Source organism: Archocentrus centrarchus, chromosome 5 (genome assembly GCF_007364275.1).
Source record: "Archocentrus centrarchus isolate MPI-CPG fArcCen1 chromosome 5, fArcCen1, whole genome shotgun sequence".
NCBI classification, from domain to species: Eukaryota; Metazoa; Chordata; class Actinopteri; order Cichliformes; family Cichlidae; genus Archocentrus; species Archocentrus centrarchus.
Genome location: NC_044350.1, coordinates 24,809,923 through 24,836,186, shown reverse-complemented (window position 1 = coordinate 24,836,186; position 26,264 = coordinate 24,809,923). Strand labels below are relative to the sequence as shown.

At 40.0% G+C, this 26,264-nt stretch overlaps 1 protein-coding gene and 1 long non-coding RNA gene across 2 annotated transcripts in view; one reads left to right on the top strand and one right to left on the bottom strand.

Moving 5' to 3' along the window:
- Positions 1-2,329: 2,329 nt before the first annotated feature.
- Positions 2,330-9,003, bottom strand: LOC115779815 (uncharacterized). The gene is made up of 3 exons (XR_004019946.1): positions 8,836-9,003; positions 6,283-6,348; positions 2,330-2,343 (listed from the first exon to the last, which is right to left on the bottom strand). It is a non-coding gene; the product is annotated as an uncharacterized LOC115779815 (long non-coding RNA).
- A 4,944-nt stretch (positions 9,004-13,947) lies between these two features.
- The window catches only part of gli1 (GLI family zinc finger 1), a 54,258-nt gene continuing 41,941 nt past the window's right edge, over positions 13,948-26,264 (top strand). The window contains exon 1 of the mRNA XM_030730411.1: positions 13,948-14,272. The gene's annotated coding sequence lies outside the window, so the exon portion shown is untranslated. The remainder of the gene's footprint in view (positions 14,273-26,264) is intronic.

The following is a 26,264-nucleotide window of genomic DNA, read 5'->3' as shown; positions in this document are numbered from 1 at the left end:
AAAAGAAATATGTAATTGCCTTGTATGTGTATCAAAATGAATTGCAGAAATGGCACATTTGCAATTTTGTTGTTGCTGGTTACCTAAAAGAAGCAAACCTCTAATTTAAGATTAGCATATGGTGATTTTTTAAATATCAAATTATTGCAAAAATATATATATTTTTAAATCTCATATAAAATGTGTTAGGTGGTCATTAAAAGGGCCCACCAAATAACTGGAAGTTTATGCACTGGTGTAGTTCCACTGTTTACAAAAGTCAGCATCAGAAACAAACTTTCAGCACTTGGTGGCGCTGTTTAAGTGATCAGTCTGAGGGTCACTCATTCAGATAGTACAGAATCCAATTAAATCAATTCCTACTTTACTGTGATCATTCCCTCAGTCACGTTTACCTCCAAGAATCCAAAAGTCCAACGTAATGAACTCTGGACAAACAAAACAATAACAGGACAGAAGGTATGAGTTAATACACACAATACATACAGCCAAATTGTATTAAAAATTACATTTTACACAAATTAGAAATAAAGAAGAGAAAATGTTTCTGGGGTATTCTCTTTTAAATCTTTGAGGGAGGAGACTAATGAAAGTATTATACCTGGAATCAGAAATAAGTGCAATTTCTTACTTTGCATAGTTCTAAAGTTGTCACCAAACAGAGGGCTAGAAATAGTAAGAGTGTACACGCTCTGCTGTAATTGTTATTTACGCTTTGGTCAGGAGAGGGCACTAGACTTATTGTTTGTTTGTATGCATCAGTAAACACTGCTGGCATTGAAGATGGGGACAAACTGCACAACTGGAACGTCTCAAAAAAAGCTCTTTGTAATGTTGTGAACAAGTTCTACGCTGATGCCAAAAACAGCTGGGACCACTGATAATCGCTAGATGGAAATCACTTTATGCATGTTGTGTAGAACAGTGCTGCCAATCTGGCTCTGTTGTAAAGGTATTCTAGCACACTATTAAGGAAAGACATACAAATTCCTATGCCTCCATCACTGTGAACTGATGCACAGTCCAAGGAATTGCAACAACTATTCAAGCACACAGCGGTTTCAATCCTCATGTCAGATGTTAGCATTTGTTTTTGTTAGTTATAGGGTGGAAAGCACACACAAGCTTCCTTCAAGAATTCTGACTTCTGAAGATGTAATGAGCACATCACTGCAGTGTGTCTGGGCATGCCAAAATGGGCTTTTTTCTAGTTGACTCTGTTTTATGAGAGATAAGACAGCAGCATCTGCATTCCAAGCCTTCACTTGTTGGTAAAAACAAATGGACTATCAGATAAGTAACATTTCCTTAATCATCAGAGGTTTCAATGCCTTGCAAATACTTGGGACGCTTACTGTCCAGAGTTTGCATGAGGCAGATGACCTTTTGGAGCAAGATGGGTGTCAAAGATGTCAGTGTGACATAGAACCTGCTTCCAAGATGTTGTTCTGGGCAGAATGAAAATCTAGGTTTAAGACTAAAGATGCAGCAGTTCACCAAAGCACAGCTTTTTTTTCTTTGCCAGAAAGGTCTCAAAAAATCCAGCTTTCAGACTTCTCTCCAGCCTCATTCGGAGGACGATAGGCCCTAAGCCTGAGGCAAATCAGTCTTTGTGCCAAAATCTCTTGTCTGAACATATCTTAAAAGACACATTAGAAATGCCTATCAGTTAAATTGGTGCAATATTTTATACCTACCATCCTGGAACGTGTGTATGCTTAATAGCAACACTTACCAGACAGCTTAGGTTTTTGACCACAGCGTCCGCCCAGTTTCATTTACACTATGACATTATAGACCATCTTTGGCATTGTCTAAATTTGAAATAATGTGAGATGAATTCTTAAAAAGAAAAACCAAACAGGTATGCAAATAAAAAGTAATAGATATACAGATCTGTTTCCTAAGCAACACATGGAAGCCACTTGGAGACAATTTTATGATGCTGTGTAAAAATATGTCAAAAATAGGATCAAATACTACCTCATATACTACTGTGAGAGCATACCACACGCTGAAAGTGGTCCAGGCATACGAGCTATTTACAATAAGCAAGAATGCAGGCTTTGACAAGGAAAAAGGTCCTGGACATTCCCCTTGTTCATGTCTAGTGTTTCTTCAGCTGAAAAAGCTATGAAATGTAGCCATTTTGGCCACTTAGCATTTTGTGGTATCTGCAGACATTTTGTGAGATAGTAACTAACACCAAATTATTTGATTGACATACTACCGCCAACATAAATACGTCATTTCACATACCTTTTTTGAGCATTTCTCCAAGACTCTTGGAAGCACCAACTTTTCTTGTCAACATGTACACTGGATTGGGGGTACAGGCAGAACCTAGGACAATGGATCCAGAGACATCCATCAACAGTTTCCTGGATTAGTTTGAGACATTGCAACAGCCAAAATGAGAAATTCACAAACATATGTTACAGGCTTGCCCCACAACACAGACAGCAAGAATGGTTTGGGATACAATCTCATCACTGATGCATACCTGAGATTCTGGCCTGGACTGACACAAACTTGGCATGCAAGGCGAATTTTTCTACATCACAAATTTTTCCAAGCCTGCTTCCCCCAGTTTTTTCCCATCTCCTGCCAATATTTTTTCTATTGCATGTCTGAGTGGTTTGAAATTGGGCACAGCAGACCTCAGGTAAGTATACCTGGAATAAGCCCTAGTGAACAAGCCAGTTAGTAACACTTAGCAACTCTTTTGGGAGTAACTAACTAGACCACAAGTCTGAAATGATAGCATGTTTACTGACATGGCCAGAATATGAGATTTGTCATCTTTTCCTGATGTGTTATGTAAGTGTTACCAGTTTACCTTTGGGCATTCAACACTGGGACTCCAAGACTTTGGTTTAGAACACCACATAAATGTATCTTGAAAACGGATATGATGGGAAAGTGCATTCTTCTCAAAGAATAAGTTAGGTCAGCAATATTTTGTACCTTCCACAAAGTGAAACTGATGTGGCCCTCTGGCTTACATTGGATCAATGGGCAAACATTTATTTTGGCTCCTCACTTGCAAAGGGAACATTTCTTTCTCAGCAGGTATGTCCAGTTACCCACAGTTAATTTGCATAAAAATACACATTGTTTCTGCTAAAATTTTTCATCAAAAGGTGATGAAAGAACAGAATCCAAAACCTCAGATTGTAAACCTCTACCAAACTTACAGATCCATTTACCAAATGGGCTAAAAGGTACTGGAGTCTAAGAAGCCCTTTGTGATGTCTTACTAGGCTGTCCAGTTCTTGGATATGGTACTGTGGTGCTCTGAAACCTCTATTCAAATTGTTGGTTCATTTTTGGTTCATTTTCTGAATGGTTGATGCCACTGTACATGCGGTGCTTTAACCTGCAACTTCTGGTTTGGCCTCCAGGGGGAACAGAAAAAAGCAATTAAAACAGCATTGACGTTACACTATATTACCAAACGTATTCACTCACCCATCCAACTAATTTAATTCACTTGGTGGTCAATGGGTCACTCTCGGGAGCTCAATGAATTCCACCAGGATACCACCTGTGCAACAAATGCAGTCATGAAGTTTCCTTGCTAATAAATTCCACAGTCAACTGTTAGTGGTATTATAACAAAGTGGAAGTGATTGGGAATGACAGCAGCTCAGCCACGAAGTGGTAGGCCATCTTTGGTGGAGTCAGCAGATCTGAGTGCGCAGAAGTCGCCATCTTTCTTCAGATCGCTACAGACCTCCAATCGTGTCTAATCTGTGACATTCAGATTAGGTTAAGAACGGTGCATTGAGAGCTTCATGGAATGGCTTTCCATGGCTGAGCAGCTGCATCCAAGCCTTACATCATCAAGCACAATGCAAAGTTTTGGATGCAGGGGTGTAAAGCATGCCGCCACTGAACTCTAGAACAGTGGAGACGTATTCTCTGGAGTGACAAATCACTTCTCTGTCTTGCAGTCCAATGGACAAGTCTGAGTTTGGTGATTGCCAGGAGAGTTGTACTTCTCTGACTGCATTGTGCCAAGTGTAAAGTTTTTTGTTTTTTTTGGGGGGGGGGTGGTTAATTATGATGCGGGGTTGTTTTTCAGGAGTTGGGCTCGGCCCCTTAGTTCCAGTGAAAAGAACTCTTAATGCTTGAGTGCACACCTGACAACATGACTGCACACCAGCACACAAAACAAGGACCATAAAGACATGGATGAGCGAGTTTGGTGTGGAAGAACTCGACTGTCCTGCACAGAGTCCTGACCAATAGGACACCTTTGGGGGTGCCGGGGTGGCTCAGTGGTGGAGCAGGTGACCATGCTTGCTGCAGGGCTGAAAGCAGGCAGCACAGGTTCGAGTCCCAGCCTGTTGCTCATTCCTGCATGTCTCCCCCCTGCATGTCTGTCATATCTACATTGTCAATAAAGTCACTGCGGCCAAAGAAAAAAGAGCACCATTGGGATTAGCCAGGTCTTCTCTGACCTCACAAATTTTCTAAAGAATGGTCAAAACTTCACATAAACACACTCCTAAACCTTTTGGAAAGCCTTCCCAGAAGGGCTGAAGCTGTTGTAGCCCCAAAGGGTGGGCCAACATCACATTAAACCCTTACAGATTATGAATAGGATGTCACTCAGCACTGTGAATTACCATAAAATAATATGAAAAAAAATGACATGTGATTAAAAGTAATTTAAAATTTTCTTACAGAATTTTTTTCCACACAAAAGGACTGTAACAATACAGTCACAAGTGTAACATAATTTCACAAATATGTCATGCTTATTTTAAAGATAAAACTTAAATTCTAGTTTATTGCTGTAAATACAAAATACTAAAATCTGATGGACTGAGTGTAAAATGAGTGCAAAAAAATAAAAAAGCAGAGAAACACAGCCATGGCCTCTAGCTTATCATAGCTTAAATATAACATATTTTTTTTGAACACAGACTATATTTTTATATCTCTTTGCCTTGCCCACTTCTGTCTGGTTTAGATGGTTGGTCATCTATTAGGTCAGATAATGTAATAAACTTTCATAGCAGTGAGGCTTCCAGGCTCCAGGTCCTCCAACCTAGCTTCAACCTTTGAACTCTGTCTTTGTCTCTGTGTTTTTAGACACAACTCCCACAACACTACAAGTGCTCGTGATCCATTGTTAGTGTAAACATATTGATTGATCATGTTTTAAGTATCCTAGTGCTTATTCCATACACAACCATTACTTTTCAATTTATAATAACAAGAAAAGAACAAACTGTAACCATGGGATCATGCAAAGAGTGAACCTGCTGGAAAATATGTAAATGCTTTTGACTTCAGTAAGAACATTTTTTCATGGGCAGAGACAACTGTCAGGATAATCAGAGAAATGAGTAATGTTGTGTTGTTTACAGCCTCTCTGGTCATGATCCGTGTGTGGTAGAGGTCTTCCACAATTATTTTTGGTACAGCCATTGGAGGGAGCCAAACTCAGATCACTGTTTTATTCTACACAGTGCATTAAAAATATGTGGAAAATGTTATATCAAGAAAAAACATTCAAATTCAAATGAAACCATTTAAACAGATCTCTGGTCAGGTTTAAGAATCACTGCAGTGGACCCTGTATGGTCCTGGAAAGCAGGTGGGTTGTAAGAAAGTATTTAAATGAGGACAGGGGCTGCTGTATTTAAATAGTCTGTGATCCAGCAGGAGCTTGCATCAGCAAAGCTCAGGGAATTAATGTCACAGTCCTCACTGTTCCACCTTAACTCAGGTCTTACCACACTCAGTTTCCTGTGGAGACCTAATTCTGTCAAACACAACTAAACAGGATCCATCCAATCAGGTTCTTGTTTGACAGCTTCTGATGTGTGTACTGTCACAGCTTAGAGATGATTAAATACGTAAGTGGCTCAGTTTATTAACTATAAAAACAACAAAACAAAACATAAGCAATTACAAATATTAGCACCCGTTAATTAGGTCAAATCTTTTCAGTGAAAGGAACTGAAACCGAAATGTAGACACAAAATGTAATATAGGAGGAAAGCAGGCTGCTTTCTCTCATTTTCTTTAATTGATTGAACTGCCACTACTCATATTTGGCATTCTGACTGTGGATATACTCTTTTGACTTAGTTGGTACACCCATCCATCCATCCATCTATTTCTCTATTCATCTATAATATTATGGTTAAATACCGATAGGGTGAGACGTGGGATACACAAGTCTATCACACGGCTATGTAGTTGGTACACTTCAGAAAAATAAAAAATGTATTGCAAGTTTTTGACATTTGAATGCATACATACCTAATCCACAACATAAAGTGTCATCAGATTTCCTCTCCTGATTCATAACTGGTGGAACCTAAAGATCTGCAACAGTCAGACACAGGACAAGCATGAAACTGACATAAATACATGTGCAAATGAACAGGCAAACATTTGAACATTTGACTGAAGGTGTGACATGTTTGCATATTTTATTTTATGTTGTTCCACAAAATTGTGGGTTTAGCAGCATATCTGAGGCCCTCTTTGTCATCATTAAGGTATGGGGGGGGGAGACGTAATTCACATTATGCCACATAAGATAAACCAAGAAGGTATAAAGTATGTTTCCACACACAAAAATATTATAAATATGACGAGAATATAGACAAGTTATACATTATCCTAATTAAATTCTATCATCCTTCACATTTTTAGATTTATAACATCAAATGCTGTGTGTAGGATAGTATTACTTTCACAGTGTTTTGGTTTGCACTGTTTTCATCTTTTATTATGCTGCCCTCTGGTGACAGTGACCCAAATCAGAGAAAAGGTCCCCCTTTTCAAAATGTATGTCTAATAAAAGGAAAAAATAAACACTTCACTTCAACATTTGCACTGACAGTCAGAATATGGCATGATAAAGGTTTTTGTTGCATTTATGAACCTGAATGATTATTTAGAATATTTAGTCGTCTGCAGCATATCACAAGGAAGCGTATCATAGTTTGTCATTTAAACATGCTGGACTTTATTATATTTTTAGTCTGATCAATTTAACAAATGGATTTGAATTTGACACACTGTTTGCACAATTCCACATGGGAAAATATACCACATGTAACAAGAAATAAAAAACTATTATATATGGTACATATTCATATAATGATGTGCTGTCTTTAGTTTACATGCACTTAACTGTCTCATTTATTTACATATCACTGTTTCCTTATTTGCAACCCTTACCAAAATTAGAATATAAAAAAATAAAGTTATTAAACCAGAATTTTTCAATATATGAATTTTAATTAAATACAAAAAAAATGACAAAATATACAAATGCTAAAATGTCCACACTGAATCTCTTGTTCAAATTGATTTTCAGCCTAACGTACATGTATTCAAGAAGGTACTTTGGATTAGTGGCTGATAACTAGTCAGCAAGTAGAATCACTATCAGCCAATGCTGTAAAATGTTTACCATCCTCTCCCCCGTGACTTCATGTTCTCATTTGATTAGTATATATATATTTATTATGTAATATTTATTACGTATTCATTACTCTGTAAGCAGAGCTCCATTTGTAGTATATTAAAATCTACAGTTACACAAGAAAAAAGAACTATAGGAAAGATATCAGCAAAACACTGTCGACTGGCATTATTATGAGAGCATTTTCTTACAGTGGAGATTATTTTCGAAATTAAAAAAGAAATCTGCAGTGTATCATATAGCTGTGAAATGAATCCCAGCGTGCAATTCTAACAAAAACAACAAAAGTGGAACAATATAAGCGGCAGTAATTGGGTACTTTTGGCTAAACTGCAGAAAACAAAGTTGTGCTTTTAGCTCAAATAACTATTATATATGAAGCAATCCACTGCATCTTTAATGCTCCCCCCATTCCCCTTGCAGTTGCCGCTTTTGATCATTGCATGGGCATCTTTGTAAAAGGCGTGCCTGGACAGGCTTTTCTTGATTATTAACTTTAGGTATTTTATCGCTAAAATAAAACCCTGATTCTAAACCCTTTTGCAGATCACTGTAACCCACAAGCTGGACTGGAACATAAATGGAACTTAGCCTTACTTTGAGAGTAACTGGCTGACATAGGAGGGTTGTCACCCAATGCATCTAACCTGAGCCTTGGTGGCTAAAAGCTGGTGTTCATGTGTTCAAGCATGTGTTTAGTCTTCTGCCCACCTGGCATCAGTCTTCTTTTGTGTTTGCATCTGTAACAACTCGGCACCACTAATTCCTGATAATGCTGATTTCTACACATCACTGTTTTGTACAGAGTTATAATACATTTCATTTGATTTATGTAAATGTCCTATGTGGACTCCCTACCTTTCTGTGATAATTTGTGACGAACTGTCTAGAGGGAGGTGCAGAGGGGTTTAACAGGTATACCAACCAAAAACTGATTAACTTTCAACTGCCATATTTCAACACATTCCACAGATCTATGCATGTACAAACACTTGTTTTAAAATTTATCCTTTGTCTAACATTTGTAAATTTCAGTAAAATGTTACCTGTTATAGTGAGCGTGTATTTGCACCAGCATTGTTGATAAATGCTCTCTGATTAATGAAACTGATGATATAATTTTGGAATTGCCAAATAAGCTGAGCAGATGCATTAAATGAATGCTGTGAAAGAGAGGATGATCGCATTTTCTAACACTCCAGTGGAATTACTTCTGCTATCCAACATATGCAGTACAAATAAGTGCTGCAGATATCACGTCCATGCAAATTTGGTACCTTTAAAATGTTTGCATGCATTGTAAAAACCACTACTCTAAATGCACCAAGCATTAGATCCCTTTATAAACTATTATAAGACCTCTGTGCAGCACTTACCTCTTCCACTGCAGTGACTGAAGGCATATTGCTCCTCCTCTCATATTGTTTATCCCCTGCAGTCTTTCTTCTCCAGTTTCCCCCTCTTCAGTGTGCAAGGGCCTGGTGCAGGCACAGCGCACCCTTATATGCACTACCTGCATAGCTGCAGCACTGCCAGCCTGGGACCCCGGGCCAATGAGAATAAAACATGTGCAAAGGACCATCTGCAATGGAAAAAGAAATCCTGTAAAAGATTTGCTGGATTTTGCAGCATGGGGGAATGGTGTCCAGCTGCCTTGAGTCTTAGTGACAGATTGCTTTCTCTCCCTCTCACTTGGCTAACATGCATGTTCCTCTGTTTCACCCAGTGACCTTAAATGCTTAAACTTCTTAATTAAAGATGCTCCTTCACCCTGCACACATGCAGCACTTTCTTTAACCTCCAACAGACAATGCATAATTTTTTTTTTACAGGAAAATAACAAATGCTTGTTGCATTTAATTTAGCAGTGTTTGCAATTATGTTATACATAAGTCATAGCTGAGCAAGTAAAAGTATCTCTCAGCCATGCAAACTGCAAACTTTATATCATTTTTAAGGATAGCAAAAATTTTAACATACTTAGGTCAGGTTCCAAGAAATAAAAAACTAATCAGTGAAATCTCAGCTAGATTGCCTCTCTGAAGATATTTTATCATGCTATATCACATCCATTTCCATAACTTACAAGCAAAATGCCAGCAGGTCAACAGAGGATGTGCTTAAAATTCATATTTTTGCAATCACTTCTCTCAAATGGGTTTTCAAACCCATGTAGTCTTTACAACCCAGTCATATTGTATATCAAATGTACATTTTCAGTGGTTGTCCAGCTGTGTTTACTCCAGTCAGAAGAGCTGTATATGCATTACTACTTACTTACTTGCTACTTTTTGTCAAACATAAGATCATGTAAGCAAACACTTTATTAAGACATCTTAAAAATACTCTACAGAAGTGTGTTTTTTCCAGTGATTCACAACGAGTGATTCAGTAAGATAAGACTTGCTTCTTCACCTTTAATCCTATCCATTGATAATCTCAAGTGAAGCCAGTGTTGGATTCTCCCTACAATCAGATGAAGCATATGGCTCCAGCATCTGCGTGCTAATTTACAGCCAAGAGTTCCCTGCTTGGCTGCTACAGCAGCAGATATGTTAGGACTTAAGCCCACGACTCTCATTGACAAAATCTGATTTAACCACTGGCCGTATGCTGTCAATGGGCTTTGGGTCACCAACTGTTCAGACTTTGACTCAGCTTTCATTGTTTATTCACACTAGAACTGCTTCATGAATGCAGTTATTTCCTGATATACACAGAAAGAACCGCTACCAGTGATATGCTCAGTCAGCTCAGCAATGCCATCTGAAACTCATCTCTCTTGTGATAACTTTCACTACAATGAATATACCAGCCTGAAAAGCACTATATATTGAGGCGAATAAGCATTGTAACTTGCATTGTTCTCTTATAATTAATTTTCTAGATTGTTTTCAACAACTGTGTTGTACACTGCATACAGTGGCTTGCAAAAGTATTCATACCCCTTGAACTTTTCCATATTTTGCCACATTACAACCACAAACATAAATATATTTCACTGGAATTTAATGTGAAAGACCAACACAAAGTGGTATACAATTGTGAAGTGGAAAGAAGATTATACAGGATTCAAAGCATTTTTCACAAATAAAAAACTGAAAAGTGTTGTGTGCAAAAGTATTCATCCCCCTTTTCTCTGAGTGCAACCAGTTGCATTCAGAAGTTGCCTGTGGCTGCTAATGACTAAAAAGAGTCCACCTGTGTGTAATCTATCTCAGTACAAATACAGCTGCTCTGTGACGGCCTCAGAGGTTGGTTAAGAGAATTTTTGGGAGTAAACAGCATCATGAAGTCCAAAGAACACAGCAGACAGGTCAGGAATAAGGTTGTGGAGAAGTTTAAAGCAGGCTTAGGCTATAAAAAGATTTCCCAAGCTTTGAACATCTCACGGAGCACTGTTCAATCCATTATCCGGAAATGGAAAGAGTATGGCACAACTGTAAACCTACCAAGACAAGGCCGTCCACCTAAACTTACAGGCCAAACAAGGAGAGAACTGATCAGAGATGCAGCCAAGAGGCCCGTGGTGACTCTGGACGAAATGCAGAGATCCACAGCTCAGGTGGGGGAATCTGTCCACAGGACAACTATTAGTTGTGCACTGCACAAATGTGGTCTTTATGGAAGAGTGGCAAGAAGAAAGCCATAAAAAGTCCCGTTTGCAGTTTGCCAGAAGCCATGTTGGGGACACAGCAAACATGTGGAACAAGGTGATTTTGTCAGATGAGACCAAAATTGAACTTTTTGGCCAAAATACAAAACACTATGTGTGGCGGAGAATTAACACTGCACATCACTCTGAACACACCATCCCCACTGTCAGATATGGTGGTGGCAGCATGATGCTCTGGGGATGCTTCTCTTCAGCAGGGACAGGGAAGTTGGTCAGAGTTGGTGGGAAGATGGATGGAGCCAAATACAGGGCAATCTTGGAAGAAAACCTGTTGGAGTCTGCAAAAGACATGAGACTGGGGCGGAGGTTCACCTTCCAGCAGGACAACGACCCTAAACATAAAGCCAGGGCTACAGTGGAATGGTTTAAAACCAAACATATTCATGTGTTAGAACGGCCCAGTCAAAGTCCAGACCTAAACCCAATCGAGAATTTGTGGCAAGATTTGAAAACTGCTGTTCACAAACGCTCTCCATCTAATCTGACTGAGCTTGAGCTGTTTTGCAAAGAAGAATGGGCAAAAATGTCAGTCACTAGATGTGCAAAGCTGGTGGAGACACAACCTAAAAGACTTGCAGCTGTAACTGCAGCAAAAGGTGGTTCCACAAAGTACTGACTCAGGGGGGCTGAATACTTTTGCACACCGCACTTTTCAGTTTATTTGTAAAAAATGTTTTGAATCATGTATAATTTTCTTTCCACTTCACAATTGTATACCACTTTGTGTTGGTCTTTCACATTAAATTCCAGTGAAATATATTTGTTTGTGGTTGTAAATGTGACAAAATATGGAAAAGTTCAAGGGGTATGAATACTTTTGCAAGCCACTGTATATACAGAAACCGAGAAAGCAGTTAATACTCACAGCTCAACTAATAGTAATTTGTTCCAGGTTTTCTGTATGTCAAATATTTTGGGGGAATTTCCTTAAACAAGCCTTTTTGTATCCACCATATGGGCCCATTATAAGTTAAAATCATACTGAGACTTTGGCACAGGACTTATCGCTACAAGACATTAACAGAGAGTGGGTCAAGGACCTGTTTCGTTAAAATTGTACTTGAAAGTACTGTGACAAAATCAGATTGTCTTGTGCTGCTATAGATCACCTGCTTGAAAAGGTGACCCATATGTCAAGGCCTACTGCAGTGGCCCAGGTTTGAGTGTGCCACAGAACATTTCCCCAATCTCTCCTTGATATCCTGTTTACTCTTTTTATACTATCCTGTCTAAGAAAGGCTAGGACACATTAAATAAAAAAAAAAAAAATCTGATTACTAGAAACACTGGAGTGGCTTTCAGTTGAGCATTGATGTGAACACAATAACTTTTGTGCATTATGGTTAATTTTTATGAATCGGTTTATGGTGGAAATTACTTAAATTATGCAAAGGAAAACACACACACACACACACAAAAGCAGCGATGCACAAGTCAGCATATACAAGAATTTCCTAAAGAAGTGAGGCTCTTCAGGGTATTGCTTTATACAGTTTTTTTTTTTTTTTTTTTTACTTTTCTCTCTTTTGTTTGTGAAAGTAATCTACATACATGTGCATGTCCTGGCAATAAATTAGATGATCAAACTCCTGCAACTTTAATAGCTCAGAAATGTTTCAGGAAACTTTCTCACTGTTCAAACGTGTTACACATACGCGTGTCTTCATTTTGGGAAAACACTTAGAAATTGTGTGGCGATCAATTTTTCCAAACAGACTGAAAGCATCCACCCCCACCCCCCGCGACCCTGAACAGGATAAGCGGAAGAGAATGGATGGATGGATGGATGGACTGAAAGCAGAGAGAACATAATGTTTCAAAACGTGCGAGAAAAGCTGTGGCTCACAACTTACTTGAAACTTCAACTTTTTAGAGAAAATATCCTAATATCTGCCTGCATGTGCACGTTACCAAAGATGCTGTGCTGTCGTACACTGAGATCACAGAACTGTGTGTGTGTGTGCCTTTCTGTGGTGGGAATGACTACATTGACCATATATTGGTTGTATAAACCGCATTTAAAATTGCTACAGTAAAAAAAAGTTGATCGCACCTCTGACCAGAAACCATCTGACACTAAATAAATCCAGGACCTGTCAAAGTTTTGTCAGTTTATTACCCACAAAATTCTATGCATAAAAACGAAAAAAAAAAAAAAGTGCAAAAAGCTTCGGATTTCATGCATGTGTGACTCTTTTTGCGCATCTCTGACATAATAATGTTTGCTTATTTGTGTTTTGAATATACTTCAGTTTATCTTAGAAAACAGGACGTGGACCTATAACGCTATTCCTGTTCTCAGCAGACTGGGCTCCAGTTCAGGTTTTGGTCTTCGCTGGCAAGGCGCAGCAATCTGCAGCATCCCCACACGAAGCCAGCCACACACGCTGTCCGAGAAGCTGCTATGAAGTTACACCAGCAAAGTAAACACAAACATTTATAGAAAGATTATACCAATTATTAGATAGGAGCGCACTTTTTATAGACCCAACCATGTCCATACATGTATTTAATAAACACGTGAATGCTGTAATGTCTTTATATAACTACCTTCATTGCTATAAACGTGTCTGTCTTTTTCAAAGGGAATCGGGCGAGAAATGGATCATCTCTCGGTTTCGTTGGGCATTCTGGTGCGCATGTTAACTTTGAAGGGAAGGCTGAAGCAGCGTGGTCTTTTTTTTTCAAGAAAAACAAAAAGTGAACTTCCTGTTTCGGGGTGGTCCACAGACTGTGGAGAAAGGAGGGGAGGAGGAGGGGGGGGAAGGGGGTGCACATTCCCGCATTGGCTGTGCAACCGACTCCAGGGTGCTTTGCGGGACTCCACAGCCGAACATGGGGTTTAATTTTGTCACCGTTTGCGTAAAGCGACTCTGAAGAACCAAACTATGGAAAAGCGCTTCTAAAGAAGGACAATGTGCCGGTTTCTGTGAAGAATTCACTTATCTCCATCCGAGCGCGCCTGCCAGAAAGTAGAGAGAGAGAGAGAAAGAAAAAAAAAACAGAGACGCGAGGCTTTACTGGAAACTCAGACTTACTTTCACAGTGCTACAGTCCTTGGATCCTCAGCGCTCTTCCAAGGACTCAGGGAACCAAGTCAAAAAGTTTCATGCTGAATATCCCTGCATTAACCTGAGGTAAGCAGTGCTGGTGATTCATACCCGCTCTTCAAATCACAGCCGATTACTGATAAATCATGTTATTAGGCTAAAATTATTCATATTCTGAAAGTTTTGTTTAATTACCTAGAACTTTAATCAGCATATAGTCATACTTTTCAAAATGAGAGAAGAACTTGCAGTTGTGTCATTAATTGTTGTATCGCAAGCTCCGTTTTGATGCTGCGTGACTTTTACCTGCTGGGAGAAAGCCGTAATTAATTAAGCTTCTTTACCATTAACGTTTACAGTTTGTTCACTCCAAAGTTCTGTAATTGAGCTGTGTAAATTCCTGTTCACCGACCAAAATACCTCTGCTACTGTACACAGGGTTCAGCACTGGTTCATCTTTAGTTGCAAAGTTGGTTATTCTGCCTTTTCTGTCCATTTGTGGAGATGCATAGAATTGGTCACAGTTTGAAGTTATGCGTTCATCTCTTGGAGAAGTTTTTCCATGAGGGGTCTGACTGCCTGCTCAGTATAAGCTCATCCGGCACTGAGGAGGGCGGCAAGGCCACCCGAGAACAGCTGTTTCTCGTAACCTGAAATGCTCGAGGTGCCAGTAGCTTTTCCAAATGTAAGGATCTGCCAGGGCCCCCACAAAACAACACAGTCACTGTGTGAGGCTTTAGGGGATAAAAAAAAAAAAAAAGCTCCTGTCTTATTAACTGACTTCTTTCTTTCTTTCTTCTGAAAAAAAAAGAGGGAGCATGAATTGAGTCACTATAATTATTGTTAATCTGAGATAGATTATGGATTCTAATCTAATTATCTCTGCATGAGCTGACTGTAGCTGCTAATGTGGGAAGATTAGGCTGCTGGACTTTATGTAGTGACCCTGGACTGAAGAGCGTCAACACTGGACTCAATGGGAGAGCCAAACACTTATTTATTCCAAAGTGACAGTGAGAAGTGCTAGGCACACAAACTCACAACCTCCCTTAACAGCACACACACACACACACACACACACACACACACACACGCACAGTATACACTTCAATAACATGTGAGGGGAAGACAATTTAAAGGATTATAGGCAAGTCTGAAGGCATTGTGTTACTGATATCTATGTCAGTTTTCTTTTCACTTGTAAGTTTTCACATAGAGAGTTTTCTGGTGTCAACACACACTCAAGCAACTGTTATATTTTCTGTTTAATTCCATTGCAGTGAATTTCAGTGCAGCATAGATTCAGCTTTTTGAATGTAATCTGCAGCAGAGAAGTACTCAAGGCTGAGCTGAGGGAAAGACTGAGGGAGGAAAGTGCACTTGTCCTTTGGCCACATGTGAAAAGCTCTGCAGGGGAGCTTCCTCACCCTCCGTGGTCTTTATCAAGTGTGTTAAGGCCAAAAGGCTTCTTAATGGGAATGCTCTTAAACAAATAGACTATGCAGGAAGCAACTGCCCTCCTAAAGCCAGTTACAGGTGAGGACTGAGCTGAATTATCAGAGCCATATCAGAGCAGTGATAAGTCTCTGTTGAGCTGAATACAATTGAATCTGGTGGCATGGACTGCTTCTACCCCAGTAAAAACAGAGGTGAAATTTATTAAATGGTTTTTAATGTTGAAATGTAAACGGATGCAGTTTAACCACCGAATGGTTTTCATTTAAAGCAAGCCATTCAGTGGTTAAACTGCATCTGTGTTAGATATGTTTAGATATCTCATAGCTGTCAGTGGCATTCATGGTGTGGACAGCGTTAAATGTTTGCATTATCTGCCACTGGTCATGTGACACACACGTAACCAAAAGCAGGCAGCAACAAGTGGTGTGTTTTTGTCCAGATTCCATTTTAGTCTGCTCAGCAAGAAACATGTGTCACGTGATGCCTACCCCCCCCCCCCCCCCCCCCCCCCCCCCCCCCACACACACACACACACACACACACACATACTCCTCCTCCCCAGTACCCTCCTCCCACCTTCCAGAGAGAGAGATGTGAGGTGGAGGGAAAGAGGGGGGAGAAAGACCACCCTCACTGGGATCACAGCCCCTCAATCAGACCCTTTCACACCCTGTGAACCTGAAACAATCAGGGTTTAATAGCAGCTGTCTGTCTGTGCCGGCCCCGGCTAAAACCATGTAGGCTCACAGTGCATGGCCGATCAGCTTGGGCTGCAGAGAGAACAGAGTGGACAGGCATGGGATGCTCCAAAGGACACATGAGCAAAGACACACACAGATAGTCCTTTTCTGTCTTTATCCCCTGCTACTCTTTTCTCAACTTCTATTTTGCTCCTGTGGCTCATGAAGAGATGGTGTGTTTAATCAGATCTCTCATGACGGGACTTGGTATTTGAAGCTTATGTTGAATTTTTTTTTTTTTTTTTTTTTCCAGGTTGTGTTACTTTTTGTTTTCAGACTGCTGCAAAACTTCAGTTACTTTGTGTGTGTCACCATTTGCTTTCATGAGATCCTGTCTTCCTAGAAATGCAGCAGTGAATCCATTAAATGATGCTTAAATGAGGCAGAGGAATGAGGGCGGGTGGGTAGGGTTGGGGCGGGGGGGTGTTACTAAGTAGTGGGTTGACACCAGAGGGCAAAGGCATTAGACACTTAGAAATCTTGAATCACATTAGCCAAAGGACAGCCATAATAGAAAGGGGAAATGTTGCAGTCATGGGAAATATTCAGAAAATCATTGTTTGTGGTCACTAGGAGCTTTCCCACCCACCAGAGGATATATTAGACAAATTGCAGTAGTGGAGATTAAAAAAAATAATAATCTACAGGGACAATCAGTTCAAAGCAGTAGAAAAATGAGACAGAGGTCAGCTGGAATTGATGTAATTACTGTAGTGGAGAGATGATGGGAAATTGAAGCCACAGTGGTGATTTAAGAGTGATCCCATAACCGATTTCCATCATTTTATAGATGAAAGATTTATCTAGTAATCAACCAAAATAGTTGACAGATTAATCCACGATGAAAATAACTGCTGACGGCAGCTGTAATCTAATTCTGTAGGTGCAGTCCAGCTGTTTCCTCATTAAAAAGAAAAAAAAAAAAAAAAGATCAGGAATGGCTCTGGTGTGGAAATATTACTACTTAAATGGCACGCAGCAGGCAACATTAAGAGTGATGTTGGCTCCTTTTTACAGTAAATGCAGAGTTTTTACATAAGACTGTGCCTGAGGGAATATGTGCATGCGTGTGATATTAGGCATGCCTCTCACAGTAAAAGGTGGAGTTGAGCTTTTCCCCATCATCCTTTCTTTTTCTTTGAATTGGGGTGGCGTTCTTTCATATATTTATGTGCTTGTGCACATGCGTGTTTTTAAAAGCAGCAAAGGCAGGCCGTTAACTATCATTTCATGCGGTCGATATTAGAAATTAAACTGGTGCTAATGGGATCCAGGTGAGACTGTGAATAGCTTTTGTGTGCACTAACAACCCACGCTGATACTCTCTCACTCATTTCCCACTCGGTTTGTAACAGTGGGCATGTGGTCGGGGTTTGTTTGAGCAAAGGAGGAAGAGAAAACCTAATGTTGTTATTTTTTCGTGATTATATTCAACTGTCTGATCAGATTGATAAAAGTGAATCAAGCTCCTGTGTGTGTGAGTAGTAACTAGATGAGCGTGTTGTTTACAGTGTTTGTATGTGCATGCAGGTTCATTCATAGAGTTTTTGTGTTCTTGCAAGATTATGCACCCGTATGTGTGAGCGTTTGCGGCTGTGTGTGTGTGTTTCAATGTGTGTGTTCTTAGCCGCTGATGACTCATGTGGTGCTGTCCTGTCGGCAGGCAGAAAGCGAAGAGGAGGTGGTGTTTATTATTTCACCAGGTTGCCATAGCCACGATGCATTCGGGTGCTGCCATCATCAGTGTAATTGCAACACAGTTGTCTTGCAGTCACCCTCCTCGCTGCCTGCGTTTCTTTGACGTCCACCAATAGAAATGAAAAAAACTGAACGGTGTTACCTTATGATTTCAGCAGTGGAGGGTTGCCCTGAGATGTCATGTGTGATACGATGAGTCATCGAAGGCCTCTGACTTCCCCAACAGAACACAAAAACTTTTTTGGGAAAAAGTCTGATTTGCATTAGAATTTTCTTCTTTTTTTTTTCCCCTTCTCCAAGAAAACTGTCTCATAAAGGCAGATCACTCCTCATTAGCGCTTTATGTGGAAGTAATGACGTTTCCAACAGTTTCATCTGCTAGATCCCACTTGGTGATAGACGGAAGCAGCCAGAGTGAGACGATAAGTTGAGAAGAAGTGCAGAGGCGTATTCATGTTGCGTGTGTTGTGATGGGTCTTCTGGAGAACAACTCTGTTATCTAAGATGAGATAACGTCTTGAGATTCCTTGCTTGGCATATGTTCTTGGGCAGCTTGCAGTTATATACCATATACTCGTCTCTATGTATAATATACACGTTTAGCACAAAAACTTGATTAATCATGCAGTGGTATGCAGCATTTTTCATATGTTTAGACATGCTGTAAGATGCAGATGCACATGGATGCCGATAGCAGCTTCTCCTTTTTTTTTTTTGCATACTTTTTTGTCAAGTCACTATTGAGTGTATTTTTTTAATGTCTTTGCCAGTACAAAACCTCAGCAACAGAGCTGAGTTCCGAAGCATTACTTTTTTGATTACACTCACAGTATAATTAGCTTGCACAGTGTAAACATGTTTTAGCCCCTTTTCCCCTATTTATCACAATCAGTGCTTCACTGTTAAAACAGAAGAATGCCAGCTGAACACATTTATTCTAATTTGTAGGAAATTTTCACCTTTTAAATCTTGAAAGTCATGGTTTAAGAAAAAGTTATTGCAATAAAGATTGCGGCCAAGTATTTAATCCCACATTTAAAAAAAAAAAAAATATTTGCATTTCTTCTTCAAGTACTTACAGTTAATGCAACACTTCTGTTAGTCCTAAGTTTCCTGATATCCAGCCGTAGTTTAGAGGAGGGGCTGTGTGTTTTAATCGCACGTCTAAGAGATAAGAACTTCGTGTGCCGACTTTGACATTCTGAAAAGGAGCTAAACAGATTTACTCGCCTGGGTGTATGCATTTCTTTCTGAAGTACCTCAGTGTCAATGTGCTCCAGGTTTATAGAGGTGCAAAACAAAATTTAAAACAATGAATGGCCTAAACCACATATCATTGTGGCTTTATACTGCATGTTTATGAGAGGAGTAGTGTGGTCAGTCAGACCCACAAAGAAAGATGCAGATTCTTTCTCTTTTTGTGTGTGTGTGTGTGTGTGTTTCTTCTTTTGTTACTTCTCTTCCAAATATTCCACTTCTAAATAAATAAATCTTCCTCCTGTGCCTCGTCCTTTCTTACTTTCTCATTCTTTCTCTGCCTCTCAGCCTCTTGCATCTTTTTCTATTCCTGCCTCGCTGTTCTTTAACTACAGTAAGACTCAGTTGTGAGAAGCTACAGTGGCTAGCTGATGCCACGTTAACCAGATCAGATGCCATAACAGGAAGTCTGTACATATTCATAGACGTAATGTAGTGACGCACACATGACTTGCTGCCGCTGTGAGCCAAATGCAGGGAACTGATACACTGACATGGGTCATGCTGTGGGTCAGAGGTAACTACACCCGCGGTCACACAGCCTCATATTTGCTTTAACGCATCTGACATGACATTGTCCGCAGAGCGCTTTGAGGCTGCGTATGGAAAGTTGGACTCTCACACATGATTCAAACAGAAAATCTCCACCTTCATTTTAATTTACAAGTAACATCTGTTGATTGTTTTCTTAGCAGGAACAGGATGATAAATCTGGCTACAAAGAGAAGCATCTGCAACCAAACCGAACCCATTTGGGCTAAGAAGCACGGCAGCATGTGATTAACAAAAGCGACGCGGCGTGCTTGTTTTGTCGGGTTTCTGACAGCCTAAACTGAAGCAAACTGACTGAAGGGTTTCTTCTGTAGCATCAAGCATTGTTTACAATTATGTTCCCTGTGGTCTGCTGACATAAAACACAAGTGGAAACTAGTCTACTTCGTTGTTATTGAGAGAATAATCCCCATCAGGAAACAAACTATTGAAAGATTGTGTTTTGTGAGATGTAATTAACTTCATTTCAACAAAATGTTTTTGTTGCTTTTGTCTCCTTTACAGTAGAGACAAAGAAGAATGATTCTTTGTAGTTAAAAAAAAAAAGAAAGAAAGAAAAGAAACACTTCCCATACATTTGGTACATATTTGCAAACTTAATTAAGCCTTTAGAAAAATAATATCATTGGCAGACGCTGAGAAAGAACTTTCCATTTTCATTAGCAGTGGAATTTTTTGGAAGAGAAAGAGTAAAGGGTGAACGAGTAAAATATTTCATAGTGGCTGTGGAGGAGTTAGAGTGAGAGAGAGAGAGGGAGAGATGCAGATTGTTTTAAATCCGCAGCGAGTCAGGCTCTCAAATTTATGCCCATGGGCTGCTTCTTGGGTGGGCTGCAGGGAGGGCGGTGCGCTAGATGGAGCAGGGGAAAGTTGCCGACTCCAGACTGCTCGCCTTGCTCTGAAGCTTTTCCTGCTGGAACACATTTACAACTCAACCGTCCTGACTGGCTGAGTGAGTGCCTGGCCCTGCCCTAACTGACTGAACTACAGTGACTGATTTTTCTGAAGCTTATTGAGCAACCGCGTTTTTTCAGCGCGTTCGATGGCGTTTCTAGTTTTCAGTGACGTCGTTCTCGTTTTTAAGTCAGCACCGATGAAGTCTTCACAAGTGAGAAATTCCTACAGTATTTTTTGCAGATCTTGTGTTTTTAATTTATTTATTTTTTAATAAATCAAGTTTAAAAATATTCCTCGCTGAAAACAGTTTTCTCCAAGTAGTAGTTTGTGCTTAAGAAATGACAGAAACTATTCAAATCTGAGCTTAAAAACTTGGATCAGATAAGGCATAATTCTGGCTCCTCTGTATTTCGTGCCAGCAATGACTGTTTGTTTTGCTCAGCATGGGAAAGATCTGGGCCCACATCTAGCCTACAAATAGATTCCCTGATGTTTAAGATGAGGGAGAGTAGCTCACTTAACAACCGGCTATCGAGCAGTGTTTTTCACTGCAGTGATTCAGGGCTTGAAGAAAGATGCTCATTGCGTCATTTTTGACCCCTTAAACATGTTTAAAAAATCAAAAATAAAGGTGAAAATGGAAAACAGTCTAACTAGGAAAACTGTGTAGATCAGTTTGAGCCCTTCCTCATGTCGCGTCCTACTTTTACACTGAAAAGCTCAGTTTCACAAACTTTTGAAAGGTTTCCCTGCCTCAGCACCAGCACAGGACTTGAATGCATGGCTAGGGGGATTACATCAGGAGCATGTAAATCAGCTCGCAACACAGCAACCATCTAAGCTTCAAATATAGAAATTGGTGGGTTGGTTCACCACAATAATGTGCTGACACACTGACGCACAAAGAGACACACTTGTTCATGATGCATGCATACACACTGCCTCAGTATAAGGCCAGAAAGATTTATTTTATTTTTTTTGCTGTAGTATCAAATAAAGTCACTTGTCTTCATCTTTTAAATATTGTCTAGATTAGAATCACACACACACACACACACACACACACACACACACACACACACACACACACACACACACACACACACACACACACACACACAAAAAGAGACATTTAACCTTGAAGTCAAAGCATTAAAAATTCTGGATTTGTGAAGAAAAGAGAGGCATGTGTGGGCATTTCTTCCGCCTGTGTGTCTGGCTGCTTTGCGAGCTAATTCACTCTGAAGGTATTATGGTTATTTGAGGGCTTGTAAACCATTAAGTCTTTATTTACAAGAGAAAGAAAAGAGGGTCTGGGTTAGTGCGTGGGGGCGTGCTAGGTCTTGGTACAGGCACTGACCCCACCATAAGTGATCAGAACAACTGCATTTCTCAACCAGCAGGGCCATGGGACATCTGGTCCTGTTCACAGCAGACCACTCCTCAATTACGTAATTGAGCCCATTAATTACACGAGGATGGCCTTCATTTCCTCATAGCCAATAACTAACAAAAAGAGAGTCGGGAAAGAAGAACTCTGAGACACGTATGATTTTAGTGGATGTGGTGAAACATTAAACAAGAGAAGCCTAAGGTTAAAAATCCAGGGACTACAGTATGTTGCAGCATTTTGTGGCGTATGCCTGCCACAATAATCACTTTTGTTTGGACCATTTATACTGTCCCAGAAATAATTGCAATAATTAATTATATTACAGGTTCTATGGCCATTTAATGCCTTATAGAACTTAGAGTTCTTCTTCTTAATAAATACCTGGCATTGGAATTGAATATGAAAAAAAAAAATCCTCAATAAAAGAATCTAAATAAGAGAAAACCACAAAAAGCCAAAACAATAATAAAAAGGACTCTCAGACTTTGTGTTTACAGAGCCATTTTATTGTTTGCTCTAATGGGATTTCCTCTTTTATATGACTTAAAGCAAAGTCCCTGTAGAATAATGTCTTGCCATTTGGCAGCCATCTTGGCATCACCTCGAGGCAGCCGTTTTGCGTTAACAAGGCCAAGCACCTATCAAAATGAATAGGGAGGGGGTTATAACTTTAATTTATATGGCCACATGGACATAAAAAAAAAAATACAATGCAGGCAAAAAAAACAAAAAAAACAAAAAAACACTCAAAAAGTCTAAAGTAAGGTTTAAAAACTTGTATCTTCTTTAGTTCTCTGCTACGTATGCAAGTTTCGCAACATTACTGCTTTATTTACAGTAATGATCACTTATTGGGTCACCACAGAACCTGAACAGATGCCATGCTAATGCTAATTCAGTAAACCAAGAAACATTTACCCACATCTTTACTACCATAATAATTAGATATGCCCGTCACCCCACGGTCGAAACTGTCATGAACCTCAGCTGTGTGCAAGTGCCAGTGCAGCAACACGATTGGCTCATATGTTTGTTAGAAAGCAGATGATTGGCTCTTGGTGGGAGTGGTGAGACAGCCATTAACTTTGGCATTACAAAAGTCTCCCATAGTTTTCTGTTCAGGATTCTTTGAACATCGTGGTCTCACTTATAATGTCTCAGCTTGAACCTGAAACGTTCTCACGCTGTAGAGTGCTGGTTTCAAATCAAATGTGTGTGTGTGTGTAAAACACAGACAGCAAATGAAAAGGTGTGAAAAGCCAACTAAAAGTGCTGTGTCTGAAATGTTCTTTTGTTCATTCTGCTAAGGTGCTGTGAAAACACTTAGTTTCTGCCCCAACTTACTTATTGGTTACGAAAACTTATCATCGTGGTGGCTGGATTGTTGTCGCGTAAACAGAGTAAAGCACCTGTAATCAGCACAACTGACACGGGTGTCACAATAATTAATTACAATACAATAAGTCAATAACTTAAATGTAAATTTTCAGAGTAAAGCAGAAGCTGCAACACTGCTGTTAGTTCAGCGGTGTTCTTAAGTTGAAATCTGTGGCAGAGTTTGTTGTTTCTTGAGCGTCAGTAGCCACTGTTTTTGGCCACACACAAAGCTCCCTGCAGGCCATTTCTCTGGGAGAGGACCTGGAGAAGATGGTTCACCTACATGTTGTGACTGGATAGATGCAGGTGTGATGCCTGTGTTTTCACATCATCTTCTGAGGAGAGCTGCTGTTGAGGTGGAATGTAAATTTGAGTGCAATTATAGAAAACGTAAAGTTATAAACACCACCACATTAAACTTCAGCTACATATTTTATTCATGTATGTCTTTAAGCTATATTTGACTCGTCTGGGGCTGAGGATGCAAATTGTGCAGTCCCGGGGTTCCCATGCCGTGAACTGACCTACTGCTGCACTCAGTGTGAAACAAATGTTGGAATGACAATGCGACTGTCGCAGCTGTTGTTTTTACAGGTCTGTAGCTGTTGTCCTCTCATCCTCCTCCTCCTTCTCCTCCTCTTCCTCATGTACTTCTTTCTTCTGATCCTCCTCTTGTCCTCATCAATGTCTTTTCACTGTCTTTATGCCAGAGGGGTAGAGCAGTGGGGTTAGCCTGTGGGACCAGAGCTGACACAGTACTGCACCTGCTAGCCGAAGTTTGAGGAGAGCGTGAGACAACGGAAGACGAGCTGGTGGGGGAGAGACACTGTCTTTCTGCCATTGTCGGGCAGAGGCAGAGAGAGGGCAGGGTACAGTGAAAGGAAGAGGCTGTGAGACTCCGCTTCTTGGTCTTTGGGCTGCGGGGGAATCGCAGTACCATGCTGGGCATTGATGCCGGGCTTATGGGACTGGGCTCAGATGAATACACAGAGGGTCAACAGGGATCCACGCTCACTTTTCTTTTCTCACCATACGTACAACACTGTGGATTCACACTGTGATAGACTGGCAACCTGTGGCTCCCAGCTTTTCACCCAGTGCGTGCTATGAAATGCTACAGCCCCCATCCATACAGAAACAATGAAAAATGTTGCCAAGGTGTATAGGACTTTCTTTCTATTCAGATATCACATTCTTTATATACATCACAGTGTGTGTGTGTGTGTGTGTGTGTGTGTGTTTAATACTTTTTTATTGTCTGTTTTCAGAAAGTTTATCAGGCTTCTCAGGATTTGGTCACTAGATAAATTTGCTGTAGAGGCTCGCAGCTGAGAAGTTTTTTGATGGTATATATAGACTTCTGAGAGCACATCGGACATTTGAGTGTGATACTACAATCCCTTTTCTCTCTAATCAGATTTTTTTTTAAAAATCTCTCTAAATTAATATATTTCCATGCACTCTCACTTCAGTTTCTCCTAATCTGATGACTAAGCAGCAGCAGGCTGTGACTTTACTGGACTTTCCCGTCTGCTGCAGTTAAACCTCTTGCTCTGTCATTTCTGTTCGGGACAGGTCAGGCAGTTGTTCTGCTGTAGCCCGTTTATTGGCCCTTATTGGCTGGCACCTGTACTTTGTTTAGAGCTCGGGTCAGCTGACAGATGAACAGATGCACGCTGTGTGTGAGTTCTCAGTGTCGTAAGGGCAGTGTTTCATTTGGGATACGAACGGATATTTGCTAGAACAGTCGCTGGATGTTCAAAGATTCAAACAGTGAAAACCCACAGGATCCCATTCAAAGGCATTATTTATCGACTCTTGTCCTCTCACGCAGCTGTGGAGCAGAAATGTGGTGAGCACTTGTGCGTTCGGTTTGCGTCTGTACGAATGTTAGGTGTTTTGTGCACATGCTTGAGCTTAGAGTGGGCGAAGGGTCCCAGATGTGGATGTTGTGCAAGGAAGGAAGTTGTTGGTGATTAGCTGAACTTTTGGGCTCAGTGATGGGCTTTTGTCAAATGCTACAAGTTGATTGTGTTAAACTTTGAATTTGACTTTTTAAATGTATTTTGTAAAGTAGCTACTGAGAGGGGATGATTCTGAGATCATATTAAAAAAAATTTCATTAGACTCACCCTTAAGTGCCAGCTACACTGTAAACTTTTGTTAAGTGTACACAGAGTATTAAGATTTTTAATGACTAAATCATACTAAAATCATCAAGTCACAGCAAATCTAGGAAATCAGAATAAAATCAGAAATATCTAGTGAGGAGGTAAAGATGGAGCGATGCTCTTACAGATGATGTCCTTAGCAGCTGCCATTTTTGGGGGGCGTTTATATTTTTGACAACATAATTCAATGTAAGTGGAGAAAGAGTGCAAGAAAGTCACTGGTAGTGTTTTTAAGTGCTTTCTTATATAGTCACTAATAACATAAATCAAAGGTCTTGATATGTATATGTGCGGCAACATTTTCTAACTGGAAAACAAATGGAAATGGAAAAGGTATTTTATTTTCTTGGAAATGGCTTACAGTTAAGGAATATGTGGTTTTAAAACTGGAAAGAGATTAAATGCAGAAAATGGTGAAAGTCTAACTATGACCTGTTCACCCTTTCATAATAATTTGACTTAACTTTTTCTCAAAAACTTCTCCGTCTACATTTCCCCCCCCCCCATTTCATATCAGATTTGTTCATTCTTCAAAA